The sequence below is a fragment of the Amblyomma maculatum genome, chromosome 4 (genome assembly GCF_055883805.1).
Source record: "Amblyomma maculatum isolate TAMU_Amacu chromosome 4, ASM5588380v1, whole genome shotgun sequence".
Taxonomy (NCBI): domain Eukaryota; kingdom Metazoa; phylum Arthropoda; class Arachnida; order Ixodida; family Ixodidae; genus Amblyomma; species Amblyomma maculatum.
Window position 1 is genome coordinate 66,944,540 of NC_139347.1, and position 15,972 is coordinate 66,960,511.

The 15,972-nt window shown below is 46.0% G+C and overlaps 1 non-coding gene across 1 annotated transcript; it reads right to left on the bottom strand.

Moving 5' to 3' along the window:
- Window positions 1–5,707: 5,707 nt before the first annotated feature.
- Window positions 5,708–5,921, bottom strand: LOC146191290 (small nucleolar RNA U3). The gene has a single exon (XR_014707102.1). It is a non-coding gene; the product is annotated as a small nucleolar RNA U3 (small nucleolar RNA).
- Between the last annotated feature and the right edge of the window lie 10,051 nt (window positions 5,922–15,972).

Sequence of the window (15,972 nt, forward strand, 5' to 3'; positions counted from 1 at the left end):
AAACAATCCAGGCTATCAGCGTCTCCTTGTTGTCACTAGCTTCCGCACTCGTTCGCCCTTCTTCGCGGCTAATTTAGTAAAAATAATTTTCGCAAAAAATATTCGTTGCGAACAAATACACCAGTATTGAAATTCTGAACCAAGCTCTGGCAGGAAGTTCTGGAAAACTAGTCGTAACCATCCTATAATCAGTGAATATGCTGCGAAAGTTCGCAAGGTTAAAGGCAGCGAATATTTCCTGATCAAAGTTGGACAGAGGCACTAATAAATAATGCATTCGTTTAGGCTTCGTGACCCCTTAAGAATTCTATTTTATGTGATCCACTACATCTGAGGCCTTTAAATTCTGCTGTAAAGTAAATAAAACATACTAGTCAACGCGAGCTGTTATCGGAACACCCTGTGTACTGTTTATTTTCTAGAATTCAGTCCCTTGCTCGTCATTTGATTCAAGCCAGAACTTAGGAAAGGAGACAAGCTATTTTCTTCACTCGCATATCAAGCTTTCTTCTCTACCAGAAGCGACTCTAGTTTGTACTCCCCTGATGGGGCTGGGACAGGTAGGTCACCGCTGCTTGCGGCGGGGGCTAGCCTGCCACCGAATTTTTATCTGTTGTAGGCCGTCATTGCACCCGCCACCGTTTCGGTGGTAGACGACAGCTGTTGTTGCGGCGCGCGTCTTTCTTTCCCTCTTCCTTTTCTTTCTTTATTTTCTCTTCTGTCTGCACGAGGCAGCGGAGGTGGCTCAGCTACAGAGCCAGTAGCAGGCCCGTGCATTTTCTTTTCCTTCTTCCTACAGCCACTACAACAACATTTTCCTATTGCAATGTAAGCTTCTTAATGCATCCTATGTGTCGATTTGAGGATGCCCATTTTTGCTTAGATCGCGCCTTCTTTTCTCCCAGATTTACATATCTTTCACGCAACACTCGCCAACCTCCCATTGGTTAACTATATCGCGTTAAGACTTACAGGCACAATAGAAGTCCCTTTTAAGGGTATGGTGCGATAACGTTATTGGCTCCCTTCAGCGGTCTCTCTTCACACGTAGAAGCACATTTCGCGGAGCCGGGCAGAGGTCACTACTGATATGCGCCGTTACTATGGCAAACAACTACTCCGTTCCACACGTGTTTATTGAGTTATAGGAGAGTAATGGTGCGGAAATTGTCTCACTTCTTTTTGTGGACATCTCAACCGCGCCGTAAAGGAAGGAAGGTGGAAGTGAAAGTGGAAAGGGAGAAAGAGGGGCCATAGTGGAGGGCTGCGAATTATTTCGACCACCTGGGAATCTTTAACGTGCGCTGACATCGCATAGCACACGGACGCCTCTTCGTTTCGCCTCCATCGAAACGCAGGCGCCGAGGTCGGGTTCGAACCCGGGTACTCCGGCACAGTAGTCGGGCGTCTTACCACTGCACCACCCCGCCGTTGATTGATTGATTTATAGGAAGGGAAAGGCGCGGTAACTGTCTCAGAAAAAAGAAAGGTGGAAGTGAAAACGGAAAGAAAAAAAGATGTGCCGTAGTGGAGCAACGCTACCCCGGTATTTTCTTTTCCTTCTTCCTACAGCCGCAACAATAACAACCCGGATCGGACTTCCTTCTTATAAGTGCTGTATGATGTACAGTCGTGAGCAGCCTTGTCTAGAGCGCGCCGACAGGGCTCTGTGGAGCAAGTCAGCTACATCTAACGTTAGGCTCTGGGTTTGAGCTATGCGTCCCGTGCGCATGCGCGGCAAATCGGAAGGATGCCTGCTCATCACTTCAACATCCAACCCCTGCCTTGCGAACACTTTTCTTGCCGCTAGGGTCGTATTGACTGCATTTGTGATAGGGTGCCTCGATGCGCGCCCGCTCTCCGCACCGAGGCACCATAATTTGTGAGGTTGTGACGGTCCCCAGAGCGTCGCGATGACGCCGTGTTTCTCGAGTGCAACGAGACGGCCAGGCAAGCAAGCGCGACTGATAGCGGAATAATGCGCGTTCCTGCATACGCACCACTCATCGTCGCTGTACCTCATCGTGGAGGAAGTTCCTATATCTATATCGATGCAAAATGCTGTGTCCCTTATAGCTTATAACTCGGCCCAAAAACACGCCATCAAACGAGACGCCTGCAACGTGCGTGGTCGTAACCGTATACGGACAGGACGAAAACAAACACCTAACAGCCAACTAGGCCCAATTCTCGCACTATTTGCTATGGTGTTTGAAGCGCGCGATTATCCGCTATCACTTGCAATTGCTTTTGAACCTAGCGATAACCCGATATCACATTCCACTTGCCTAGCCGCTTCGTGTTTCGCGCGAAACACGTTGGTTTACAGACCGCTGTTACATATCATTAAGCGCGTACCTGGCGGCATAAAGCGCAAGCACTGGATGGAAATGAGGCCGGGAACCCACGAGCAGGCACTGCTTTATTTCGGCCGCGCATGCGCATGGGACACATAACTCGAACTCAGAGCCTAACGTTAGATGGCGCTGACTTGCTCCGCGGAACACTGTCGGCGCGCTCTAGACAAGGCTGCTCACGACTGTACTCTAGGATATGGTATTAAAGCATTCACCGTTCTTCACTGTTCAGATCTTCAACAAACGGATAAAAACGTGGGCTTCACATGGGGACACTAGGGGAACTAAAGATTAAATATACTTTTGTACACGCAAGCACCAATCGTACACTCTTACAAATACAACATACGTAAGGAATATCCCCAGGTGGTCTAAATTACTCCGTAGCCCTCCACTACGGCTCCTGTTTCTCTCTTTCTACTTTCACTCCCACCTTCCTCCCTTCCCTTACGGCGCGGTTCAGGTGTCCACAGAGTAAGTGTGACATATACTGCGCCTTTCCCTTCCTGTGAACCAATTATTTAAGGAATATAAAGAGCATAATAAAAAAATTGTTTGGTTTTACTCTGGCTAACTCTCGTTGAATTGCGATAGCAACGGCGGAAGCTTCTTTTTCTGCTACATTATGCTTCTATCCCGCCTTATCAGTGTAAGGCGCTACATTATTGGAGACACTTAAGCTCATCCTTTGAGTGTGACTCGAACACGTAAGCTACCAGCCCACACATAAATGAGGAGTGTTCAATGCTGCTGAACCGAATGTGGAGCGAAACATTAGCTGCCGGTGACCGAGCGTTCTTCTTCTTCTTCTCTCGTCTCAGTCCACCTACGAACCATCGTCTGCACTAACATACAGCGAAATAATAAACTACCATCGACTTTATCGCAGAACATACGCAGATCCCCACAAAGACCTCCCTCGTCAGGAAGCCACTATATGGCAAAACATGCAAGCCCGCACACTTCCAAACCCAACCCGACACAATAATATTTGGCCCGCGCAATACCCCAAAAATGCATGTCCGGCTTGTGGAGAGGTGTCCGATATCCTCCACATGGTTTGGAACTGTCCCGAACAACGTAGATCGTACGGTTTACAGAAAATTAGCTAAGAGCAGTGGGAGGCGAGGCTGGCTTACAAAGAGCTCTTCCTTCAGCGCCAGCTGATCGGTCAGGCCTGGAGGGCTATATTCGCCATTGGTATCCTGGAGCTGAGAGAACCACCCACGTAATTACTTTGTATAATTAAAGTTTATTCTCTCTCTCTTCTTCTTCTTCTTCTTCTTCTTCTTCGTCGTCGTCGTCTTAGCGGCTTTTTAGGTCGAACGTGGCCCTTCCCGGGACGACGTGACGGGCCGAAACCTGGCGCAGAATTGCTATCGCAAGAAAAGCCTTCAATCGTATCAAAAACATAAAAAAATGAAGAAAAATATGGGTATATGGCCTATATGGTTATCATGCAATAACGTAGCTATCAGCTCACGTATAAAGCACCAATTTATGTACGCGCCTGCGGAGCCTAGGTGCAACAGGAATGCAAGAATGCTGGCAGGCTGATTCTTGCATCACCCTCCCATATGAAAGAGAGGCTTGAGTTGGCAGTTCCTACCAAACACAACGTCAGTCAACCCTACGTCCAGTCAATACGCGGCCGCGTCAGCTGCCAGATAACACCTGCCGGGGCAAAGTTCATGACTTCTTTGTTATAACGCCATCTAACGCTAATGCGTAAACAATACAGTTAGAAGTCGCCGCTAGGGGATCCTGTGCAAGGTAAGCCGCACACACACCCCGTTTGAATGTTGTTGCAGACGTTGTGGCATCCATCCCCGTTTCCCCTTCCTTCCACCCCCCCCCCCTTCTTTTCACAACGCCAAGTCATGTGATGTGCAGTGCGGCCTTGAGCTCTTCGGCGACGGAGTTCTGAAAGGATCGTCTCTGACAATCGCTGACCGCCTTTGGCCATCGTGTACAACGTGAATTTCTAGGCCGAAACCATGAGGTGGCTCAAGCCTCTCGGTGGGATCATAAGTCTAGCCTCGACGACAAAGAATGGAGCGGGACCGTACCGAACTGTACGGACACTGATTTTCGTTCATAGGGAAACCAGCTAATTATGACGATATGTGCCGCTGCATAATCGACAAAATATAAATCAGCGAAGTCAGTCAGCTGGCAACGAGAAGCCAGAATGTGTGACCGCAATGAATTCAGTCAATCTATCGATGATAGCGTAGGATTTTCTTCTGCGTCATATGCTTTAAAGATTGATTAAATATTATGTCTTGCCGTGGCGACAGCATCAGGGGAAAGCAGAAATCGGACATTCCCAGAAAGCACTTTGTGGCCAGTCTCCACTTCACTGGTGTGTGAGCATTTTATAAAAATATATTTATTACATTAGAATAAAATTTTAATCGTACACAATAAATAGAACAAATAAAATTGTAATACAATCAAGTGGATTATAAAATAAAAAAATGCATAGACCTGCTATCATTTGAGAGTGGTACAAACTCAATAAGGAGGTCAGGTCAGTATGCGCACCGCCGCATGAAAGTTGCGGCCATATACGTAAAATAGTTAAATCTCTATAAAATAGAGCACATGTAACAAACAATTCTTCACATCCATAAAACGATTTGATCCATCGCTGTGTGAGACGACGTACACGCAACTTGCTGCTGTATATAATAGTGAGCGCAAAAAAAGCAACCAGTTAGAGCATGCGGCGTTTAGTGATCATCCACCTCAGTTTACAGAGGTGTCGACAATAAAAAGACAGTGAGAGCTCTTGTTTTTTCATGATCACAAATATGTCTAGAGACAGAATGTGCGGATAGTGATCTTTTTTAGCTATAATTTGTCTATTCCCAGATAATACCAGCAAGTGTCTGACTTTCGTAATTTTTGTCAACGACATCTGTTTACTACTACTGGCAACATTTGGCTATATTAATAGAAAAGCATTTTCATGTATGCGTGATGCGTTATTCTGCTGCGACATTAATTTAGATTATTGATTGATCGATATGCCACACTTCGTTGTTATAGCAGTTCGTAGTAACAATTGTATGCACATGTGTAGGTTCGTTCAAGAGGGACATCCCTGTCTTCTGCCGTCGCAAACAGCTTCCGCCCCGCATTCGGGAGGTACCGGGTTCGATCCCTGGTGCCTCCGGTTACCCACCGGTTTTTAAATGGGTACAAGCTTTCCTCCGGCCTGGTGCTCGGCTCTTCTGGGGTGATATGCTTGGGAAAAGGGCCACATAATGGGCTGTTGCCGCGCAAGGCGGACTTATTGTTGTCCGATGGCGGAACGAATCACTGCCACATCGGCGCAACTATTTCTCAGACTGGACCTTCGCCCTCCCACCGGGCCTAAAAGCCTAGGAGAACGGTCATCAATGGTTATGGACGAGAACCGTGTAGCCACAAGTCCGAAAACCGACTTCGCGCTCAGGCAAAGACCCTCAACTCCTCATCGTGGCTGGGTGTGTACCGAAATCGCGACTTGCGACTCGGCAATCATTCTATAGAAATGATCCTATGAAGAATGATATTTGTATTCCCCCTTGACTGCACAGTCCAAAAACGCTTCTTCCAGAAACATCGCGAAAAAGCACATCACTGCTACCTTTTTTAGCTCGACAACAACGGCTGAGACAGATTGCGTCTGGTGACATGTTTTTCTTCAGTTTTCTTGTTCTACTACTTCAGAACGCTTTGAAGGTGAATGTAGTCAAAAGGCCTTGGGAATGTTTTTATTGAGTAATGAAGAAAGGCTTTTCAAACGCGTATCTTTTCATAGCATCATGAATCAGCTTTGCACAGGGCAAAACATTGAAGCGATCTGTGTGTCCCTTGAAGTTGCCATCCTCCAGTGAAAATGGCAGGAGAGCCCCCAAATGTGCACCGTTCGCCATTGTAGCCCTTTCCATCAAGTCCTTCTATCAAGTGGCTGCATTGATTAAGCCCACTTTTTTACTATGGTGCGTAATACTGCTTCCAGTGCATTTGGCAGTGCCTTTTGCATCAGTTGGGGTGTCTAGTGAAAGAACCTGCAGATGGCCGTCATTTTCCCCTACAGAAGACATGGGCCGCACAGGCACGGTAGTGCAACTTCGCAACCAATATTTTATACATTAGTGCATTGTTTGCAGTCGTCACGCGGGCAACCATGGAAGAGAACGCTAGAAAGTTACTGTCGTCTCTAGCATTTAAAGATTACAAATTGTCCATCGATTCTGAGCGGTGTAATTTTGCTTTCGCGCGAACTGAGATTGCTGAATATAGCAAGCCATCTTTGCGATTTATGTGAACGTATGTGTCCCCCACCTAACTTTCAAAAGGCCTTTTTTGTTTCCATTTTGCACACCTTAAAAATGAATCTCAGCACGTATACGAACCTAATCATTTTTTTAGAGACATCCTTCTTGCCTGACGTTCGCGCTAATTGGGGGCAAGTCTTCCATTTTGTGACCAGACAGTCACTTTTTTTTTAGTTTCCTTCTAAGAGAGATCATATAGGTTCACATAAAAGGCAGCAGAGTTTGATCAGTTAGCAAAGGTCCACATTAATTCGAAAAAGCCTCTTAAAATTTTACGGTTTAAGATATCTATTTGCCACCGTGTTACTTGTTCCCTGTAAAGAGTGCACCACCACAGTAAGACCATGAATGCAAAGAAGCCAGAGTTCCAGATAGTACAGCGGTTTAAGTAAACCGTTAGAGCGCTCTGATAGGCACATCTCAACAGTATGAAGATTCACGAAATGTCGGACAAGCCCTTCATGAAGTGCGAGCAAATCCTTATATTGGCTTCAGCGTTCTAGCGAGAAAACTTTAGGCCGTTGCAATTACGTTCCGGATCTGTATTGCTGTTCCTGCATAATTTGTTTTTTATAGTATTTAGCTTGAATTTGCCAAATAAAGCGTATATTTTTAGTTACTAGCTTACGGAAGCGCACGTTTTCTTTTCGAATTTTCTTTCGCTCATTTTCTGCCTGAATTTTGATATAATGATATTACAAGTACTTCATTATTAGTGATAATGCGAATAAAATATAGAAACTCCCTGCACTTCATGGTAATTCGAGAATAATACATGCAATAATTAAGCATAATGTTCTTTTGGCCCTTATCTGAAGGACATTATTTGCACATAGCTGCGGGTAAGTTCACGTCGATAATAACGCTTAAGGGTTTTCACAGCCAGAATATATGGCCAAATAGTACTAAAGCCTAAACAGTCCACAAAAACGCTAGTAGACAAAAAAGAGAAAAAGACAAGAGTGGATTAAAAATTCATTTAAATCAAAGTGAAAGCCCTCCTCGAAGAGCATGCGCGCAAAGCCCTGTATATAGCATACTAAAGTTAATAATAACTAAATCTGAAATACGATACAAGATGAATTCTTGAAGCAAGAAACCAAGGCGAAAACAGAAAACAGAAGAGTGTGCAAGTACCCAATTCGGCACGTGGCATCGTGATAACTTCAGTAAGGATGAAACCAAAAACTGCTATAAAATTTATAGAAAGCTGCGTTTTTTACTCCCGGTATAGCATTACCGATGACGAGAGAGAAACCTCCCTGCGCTCTAGACCAGATTCAAATAAAACTAAGAGAACACTTAATTCTCTAAAATAATTCCTAAAGCTACTCAACCAAGCCCGGAACGCCACGAGCAGTAAGTTGTAGTAAGAAAGCCGTAGCGTCGTTGCATCACTGCGGTGGCACAGTTCAGTTCAGTCGTTCAGTCGTGTCCGACTCTTCGTGACCCTATTGACCATGTCACGCCACGCTTTCCGGTCTCTCACTATCTTCCTAACATCACATAACTTCATCTACACTGCCTCGAGGATGCCATCTAACCATCGCGTTCGCTGCCTACCCCTTCCCCGGCGACCCTCAACCTTTCCAAACATCAAATCTTTCTCCAGCGACTCCTCTCTTCTCATCAGATGACCAAAGTAGCTGAGCAAAATTTGACCCTCCAATGAGCAGTCAGGGTTTATGGTCGACAGTATCGACTGATTTGATCTTCTGGCAGTCCAAGGAACTCTCAAGAGTCTTCGCCAGCACCACAATTCAAACGCGTCAATTCTTCGGCGGTCAGCTTTTTTCACAGTCCAACTCTCGCATCCATACATCACAACTAGAAAGACCATAGCACAAGTTATACGGATCTTGGTTAGTAGACTAATGTCTCTGCTCTTTACTAGGCGGTCAAGGCTAACCATTGCTCTCTTTCCCAGAAGCAGGCGTCTCCTAATTTTATGGCTGCAATCTCCTTCCGAGGTAATCTTGGAGCCCAAGAACAGAAAATCTGTCACAGCTTCCACTTCTTGTCCATTGATGCTCCAGGACTTGATAGGGCAAGACGCCATGATCTTTGTCTTTTTAATGTTCAGTTTAAGCCCAAACTTCTCACTCTCTTCTTGTACGCGCATCAGAAGTCTCTTGAGTTCCACTTCACTTTCTGCCATTAAAGTGGTATCATCCGCATATCTAAGGTTGTTGATACGTTTCCCAGCAATCTTCACTCCAGCTGAAGACTCGTCCAGACCGGCCTTCCTCATGATACACTCTGCATATAGGTTAAATAGGCAGGGCGACAGTATGCAGCCTTGCCTCACTCCTTTCTCGATCGGAAACCAATCAGTAAGACCATGCCCAGTTCTGACTGTGGCCTCTTGCCCTTCATACAGGTTCCTGAGGAGACAGATGAGGTGAATTGGAACTCCCATCTCTTGGAGAGCTTGCCACAATCTGCTGTGATCTACGCAGTCAAACGCTTTTGCGTAATAAATAAAGCAGAAGTAGATGGGTTTCTGGAACTCTCTTGCTTTTTCTATGATCCAGCGAAGGTTAGCAATTTGGTCTCTAGTTCCTCTGCCCTTGCGAAACCCAGCTTGCACGTCCGGAAGCTCCCGATTCACATACTGCTGCAGCCTACCTTGGAGGATTTTCAACATCACCTTGCTAGCATGCGAAATAAGCGCGATCGTGCGGTAGTTGGAACAATCTCTGGCACTGCCTTTCTTTGGAATGGGGATGTAAACGGACCTCCTCCAATCCTGTGGCCACTGCAGGGTTGTCCAAATCTTCTGACATAATGTATGCAGAATGTTAACAGCGTCATGATTGAGGTTTTGAAGCAACTCAGCTGGAATGCCATCAATTCCGCTAGCTTTGTTCTTAGCAAGGCTGGCTAAGGCCCATTCAACTTCACTCTTCAGGATGCCCGGCTCGAGATCAGTAATCACAACCGTCTTATGTTGGGTTTGCACATTCGGGTCCTTCTTGTACAGTTCTTCTGTGTATTCCTGCCACCTCTACTTTATCTCTGAGGCTTCAGTGGGGTCCTCGCCTCGTTTGTCCTTTATCACGCCCAGCTTAGCACAGAAGCTTCCTTTGATATCTTTGATTGTCTTATACAGAGCTCTTGTGTTCCTTAATTGGCTGTTGTCCTCAACTGCTTGGCACTGTATGTTCAGGAAGGCATTCTTATCTCTCCTTGCTATTTTCTGAAAATCCGCATTGAGAACCTTGTATCTTTCTCTTTCCCCCATACCTTTTGCCATCCTCCTTTCCTCAGCTATTTGCAAAGACTCTTCAGATAAACCAGTTTGCTTTCATGCATTTCTTTTGCTTTGGAACTACCTTAGTAGCAACTTCTTGTATTATACCACGAACATCAGTCCACATCTCTTCGTGCTCTCTGTCTTCTAGATCTAATTCTTGAAATCGATTCCTCACTTCCACAGCATATTCTAATGGAATTTGATCCAGATCATACCTGAAAGGCCTTCTAGTTTTCTGCGTTTTCCTCAATCGAAGCTTAATTTTGGCAACAAGAAGCTGATGATCGGTGCCACAATCGGCTCCCAGGCCTTGTTTTTACTGCTTGTATAGCGCTTCTCCATCTCTGCCGGCAAAGAATATAATCGATCTGATTCCTGTACAGACCGTCCGGTGAAGTCCATGTGTACAGGCGCCTCTTGTGTTGTTGAAAATAAGTATTCGCTATGGTCAGGTTGTTTTCTTGACAAAACTCTACTAGCCTCTGCCCAGCTTCATTTGGCTCGCCAAGACCGAACTTGCCTATAATTCCGGATATTTCTTCACTCCCGACCTTAGCATTCCAGTCTCCTATGAGAAAAACGACGTCTAATGATGGGGTGCGGTCTAAAAGGCATTGTAGGTCCGCATAAAATCTCTCAACGTCAGCTTCTTCAGCAGCAGTGGTCGGTGCATAGACTTGGATAACTGTTATGTTGAAAGGGTGACCTTGGATCCGAAGTGAAATCATTCGGTCGTTTTTGGGGTTGTACCCTAGCACTGCTTTGCCCATTCTTCTGTTTACTATGAGAGCGACCCCATTCCTTCTCTTGGATTCGTGCCCACAAAAGAAGACATAATGGTCGCCGGAGTTAAAATCTCCCATTCCGGTTCACTTGAGCTCGCTGATACCCAAGATATCAATGTTCAATCTGTCCATTTCTCGCTTGACGACATCCAGTTTACCTTGCGTCATAGATCTTACATTCCATGTTGCTATGTGATATATCTCCTTGCAACATCGGACTTTCCGGTCGCTTCCCGACACATCCACAACTGAGCGTCCTTTTGGCTTTAGCCCAGCCGCTTCATTCGTCCTGGAGCTACTAGGAATCGCCCTTTGTTCATCCCCAGTAACATGTGGTACGCCTTCCAACCTGGGGGGCTTATCTTCCGGCGCCATATCATTAATGGTATTGTGACTGGCCATAGGGTTTTCTTGGCAGGCAATACTGGAGTGGGTTTCCATTACCTTCTCCAGTGAATTACATTTTGTCAGAACTCTCTGCCGTGACCTGTCTATCTTAGGTGGCCCCACGCAGCAGAGCTCACGACTTCATCGAGTTTCGCAAGCCCCTCCGCCACGACAAGGCAGTGATCCATGAAGGGGTGCGGTGGCACACTGCCACTATAATAGAATGTGCCACTGAGAGTGCTTTTCTAGTGATTATGCAAACGCGAACGCGCTTTTTAGCAGTGCACAGACACAAAAGGAAATGCCGTGGATCGTCATCAGTATAGCATGTTATCTCTTTTCTCTGATACATTATTGCTACCACACAAGTGAATATTGTAAGAACATATATCATTATCTTCTTGGTCATAGGTTACTATTACTACTTGGTACTTTAAGTTTACTTTTCGCTATGTACATTGTGTCTCAGTGATGTCACAACCCCAAAGTAAAACAGCTTCAATTTTTAGCTAGGAACCGCCTTACGGGAAAAAGCACTAAGCTTCTTTGACAGAAGCGGTCGACATGTTGCCCAGATGACTATGATACGGCTGTACATGAAAATGGGATACGAATGTGTCTGTGAAATAAAGACAAAATACCTGTCACGAATTTGAAAGAAATGTCGCGCAATTACATGGTGAATCATACTGCAGAATCTACGAAACACACTAACTGTGCTGACAAAATAAAGCCGCTAGATGCTTAGGACAAGTTGAGCCTTAAAGGGACTTCACCGAGGCTAATCCAAATAGTCCAAAACCAGTCCTCGATTCCTATATGTCCTTATTCCTCAGTGATGTCACAACCGCAAAGTAAAACAGCTTCAATTTTTAGCTAGGAACCGCCTTACGGGAAAAAGCACTAAGCTTCTTTGACAGAAGCGGTCGACATGTTGCCCAGATGACTCTGCGCCTCTCGGGAAGCGATTTTATGTTACTATACTCGCGTGATATAAAACTATTTTTCTCGGACTGCTACTTTAACGGGAGACCAAAATGCTAGGGAACAAAGTGATAGGGAGGTTAGAGAAGCGCAGCTAAGTGCAGAACAGAGACGCAGGACTGCGTGTTGCAAGTGTGTCTCTAATAGGGGAGGTCGTAAGTTTGTTCTTCACGTTTTTTTCCATAGGTTAGGAAAAGCAAACATTATGAATGATGCGTTTGAATGTAAGCAACCAAGAACGACAGGAAATATCTGCGCATGCCGAAAATTAAGAAACATAACTTTTAAACGCCGAGGCTGATAATATCCGCATATGTGAAAAAGGATTTTTCGCACATCGAGAACAGACCCCACCAGAGGTGGGCAAATGCCCTCATTTTGGCCTTTCCTCCCTCGCCCTCAATTTACAATAGGCAGCCCTCCCTCACCCTCACCCTCACTTAAAACAAATTATTCGCCCTCCCTCGCCCTCATCCTCACTTAAAAAATATTGCTGGTCCTCACTCACCCTCACCCTCATCTCATTTGCGCTCCCTCACCCTCAACCTCATGCTCAGCAGTTTGAATATTTTAGTTATTTTTCATTATTTTCGATCTATGACAATGTTACAGCGAGTCAAAGTAGGCGCAAACCATTCTTATCTGCGTCTGTTTTAGGCAGTGTCAAGCCGCGTTGATCATTTAGCAATCCGAATTTTTCGAAGCTAACAATGCACTTAAATAAATGACGGGGCTGCGTTCATGTTGTAGCGTATCACTGGCAAGAGCCATCTGGTACTTGTTCCGACAGTTGCTGAGATTAAGATATGCACTGCACATGGAAACCAGAGGCTGTGAAAAGTGCAAAGAACAATTCTTGCAGTGCCCTAAGCATGCCAATCAAAGGTGGAACTTCGAGTAGGAAGGAAAATAACCACTGCCATAGTTTACCGGGCAAACCTGCCCATCGGTTCACACGCCATGTGTTTGAAGGAGATAGAGTGATCAAATACATTTACACAGCGCATGAGGAAGGAGGAGGTTCTAACTTCTAACCAGCCGCAGACGGAAGGCATGAGGCATATACGGCATATTAGACAACAGAACAATGTAATCTAATTCAAGTAACAGAAAAACGCTATCACACAGAAGCGTAAATTTCGAGGGAGTCAGGGGGTCATGACCCTCGATCGCTTCGCAGAGGGGGTCGGGATGGGGGGACATAGCATGCGAGCCCGGGGCCGCGCGCGATAATTCCAGACATGTACATGCAGTGTCATTTGGGAAACGCCGTGTAAAAATGCGGTTTTTAGGACACGGCGCCGTATCGCATCCCGCTTTCGTCCAAGAACAAACCGAAAACGCAAAGTGAAACACGTACCTCTGTTGCGCTTCTGGTTTTCACGAACGCCGCCTCAGAATTGCGTAAAATCTTTTTTTTTTTTTCAATTTCTATTAAAGCTATACGAGAATAGGACGAGACAGCGCCTAACTAGAGCAGTACGATGTGCAAAGTGAACAGGCAAGAATTTCATGCATAAGGTTTGATTATGCTTCCTGAATAGTGTGCTTAAATCTAGGATCACTTATGAAAAAAGCAGTGCTTATAGAACGGGAACAGAAGAGCAACACATATGCGCCAACTAGCCGAAATCAGCGCTCTGCATTAATTCGCCTAAGTTCACATCTCCATAGCTGATCTGCTTCATTCCGGACAAACCCGCATATGCAAAAGCCGGAAAACGGATTGTCTGCACTGTGAAGGCAAGAGCGGCAAAAAAATGAAACTCACCCGGAACCTGCATGACGTCCTACACACCTTTCACTTGGACCGCGCATTTCCCAATAATATCCGAGGACACTGCCATAATTCAAACTTATTGGCGCACATAGTACACAGACGTCCTTGAGCATATAGAATTTGCAACAGCGCACCAAAGTGTTGTTTCAACAAGCGTCAACAACTTGAGCGGCCCGATCGAAAGGACACAGCAACACAAACTGAAGGGCTTCCCCAGCCATTCCTGCAGTTCGCTGTTTCTTTTCTTTTTTTTTCTTTTTTTTTTTTTGGGGGGGGGGGGGGGGGGGACAGCAGAAGGAAGACCCTTTCTTTGCACAGAGAGCGGGAAAGGACCGCGCGGTGGTGGACGCATGTGTATCCTTCCGAGAGCAATGCTGCCACGTCCATCCATGTCTCCACCCGGTGCCTCAGGGAGATCTGATAAGACCAGCCACAGCCGCCTTTTGAGCCCAGCCGTGGACCAGCGTGCGTGGTCTGCCCACCGCTCTGATATTTTTTTTTCTTTTTTAACAGCTTTCCTAATGACAGCTGCCCTCGCTATGGCAGGGGGGGGGGGGGGGGGGAGAGTCAAGCGCCTGTCGTCGGCGCATTGCCACAGGGTGCAAAGCTAGGCGCACACTGATTGTTTTGTGCGTTATCTGTCGCCCTCCCAAGAAGTCTTCAAACGAAGCGCCGCTAACCGAACCTCTCGGGCATGCAGGCTGAGGTGCACCCCGGCTAACAACGTTCCGGCTTACAGCCTTGTAGAATACTGTAGCCTGCCGAATGGAACATCTTCCCGCGGCCTAGTACGAGCAGTGGCGTTCGTTGCTTCGTTCACACTTCACACTGCTTCGAACCCATTCTCGAACCCGTTCACTGCTTCACACGAGAAGCAATCAACCGCTTGCACAACAACATGGGAAATCCGTGGAGAAGAGGAGGCCTCTTTCCTTCCACAGAAATGGCTAAGCACAATCAGGTGCACAAAAATCAGGGCTGCCAGAGTTTCAACCTGCCAGATGGAGATCCTAAGACATACCACGACTACGCGGAATTGGGCTTACTTTTATCTCAGCTGTCTGGTTTATTAATATTGAGTCAGTCTTAGAGTGAATGTGGGGCGCTGAAGATGAGAGGTAGTGTTGAGCGTTCGAGAGCAGGTATAACGCAAACCCTCGAAGCATTCTTCCCTAAAGTCTTCCTCTTCTTCCGACCTGGTAGACGTTTTAACAGTATGCGAGACAGGTGCTCTCTGGTGCGACTTAAGCCTTAGCGGCATGTATCTCAGCTGGTTATCGTTTTGTTAAGAAAATGTAGGGACACTTATTAAAGTTCTCATAAAGTCCGAAGCTTTGGCTTTGAGGCAGTGGGTCTTACTCGAGGTATAAGCGTCCTGGAGGGCTGGAATTCCACGTCACCCTCTCATCGCATAGGTCAAAAGCACTCAGTGCGGACCTCTATAACCAAATGTGAATTGATGTTTTGTAGCTTTCCGGAAATCTAAAACCCTGCTTTACGTCAGTTAAAAATTCCAGTTCAGCGGTTGCCCTATTCTGCAGCATTGAGCCTACATCACTTTTTCGCTCTATATCGTGACGTACCAAGCACAGTAAATCATGCTTTGGATAAGAAGGTGCTGAAAGCCGACATAAACGTGGTCCACCCCTAGAGTGAAGCTGATCTTGGCAAATTAAGTAATGGCAAAATAAGAACACTGGCACGTTGCCGTACGTGCGACTCCTTAAGTTATCGGATAAGGCGACGGAGGCTTCAATTGCTAACACAAGTGGTGAATTCCATCTTAATGTATAGTATGCTTCGTATACTTTTCTGCTTGTTTCGAACGCGAACTTCTTCAAGATTGTCGTTTCGCAGAATGGAGGTGCACGTTTTTGGAACAGAACCACGACACTGACGACATAGACGGCCAGCTCCCCACCACCCCGCCAGTGCGTCTAATCCTGCGTGGAGCTCTGAAGTGCGACGTTTCTGCAACATCCAATTTGTTCTGTGTAGCTTCTGACACGGGAGATTGGTATATGGTAAATGACGGCACTCTCCATCGGCACGAACCTGCCTAAGTGTTTGATACTGCATCCTTAGCTGCTTG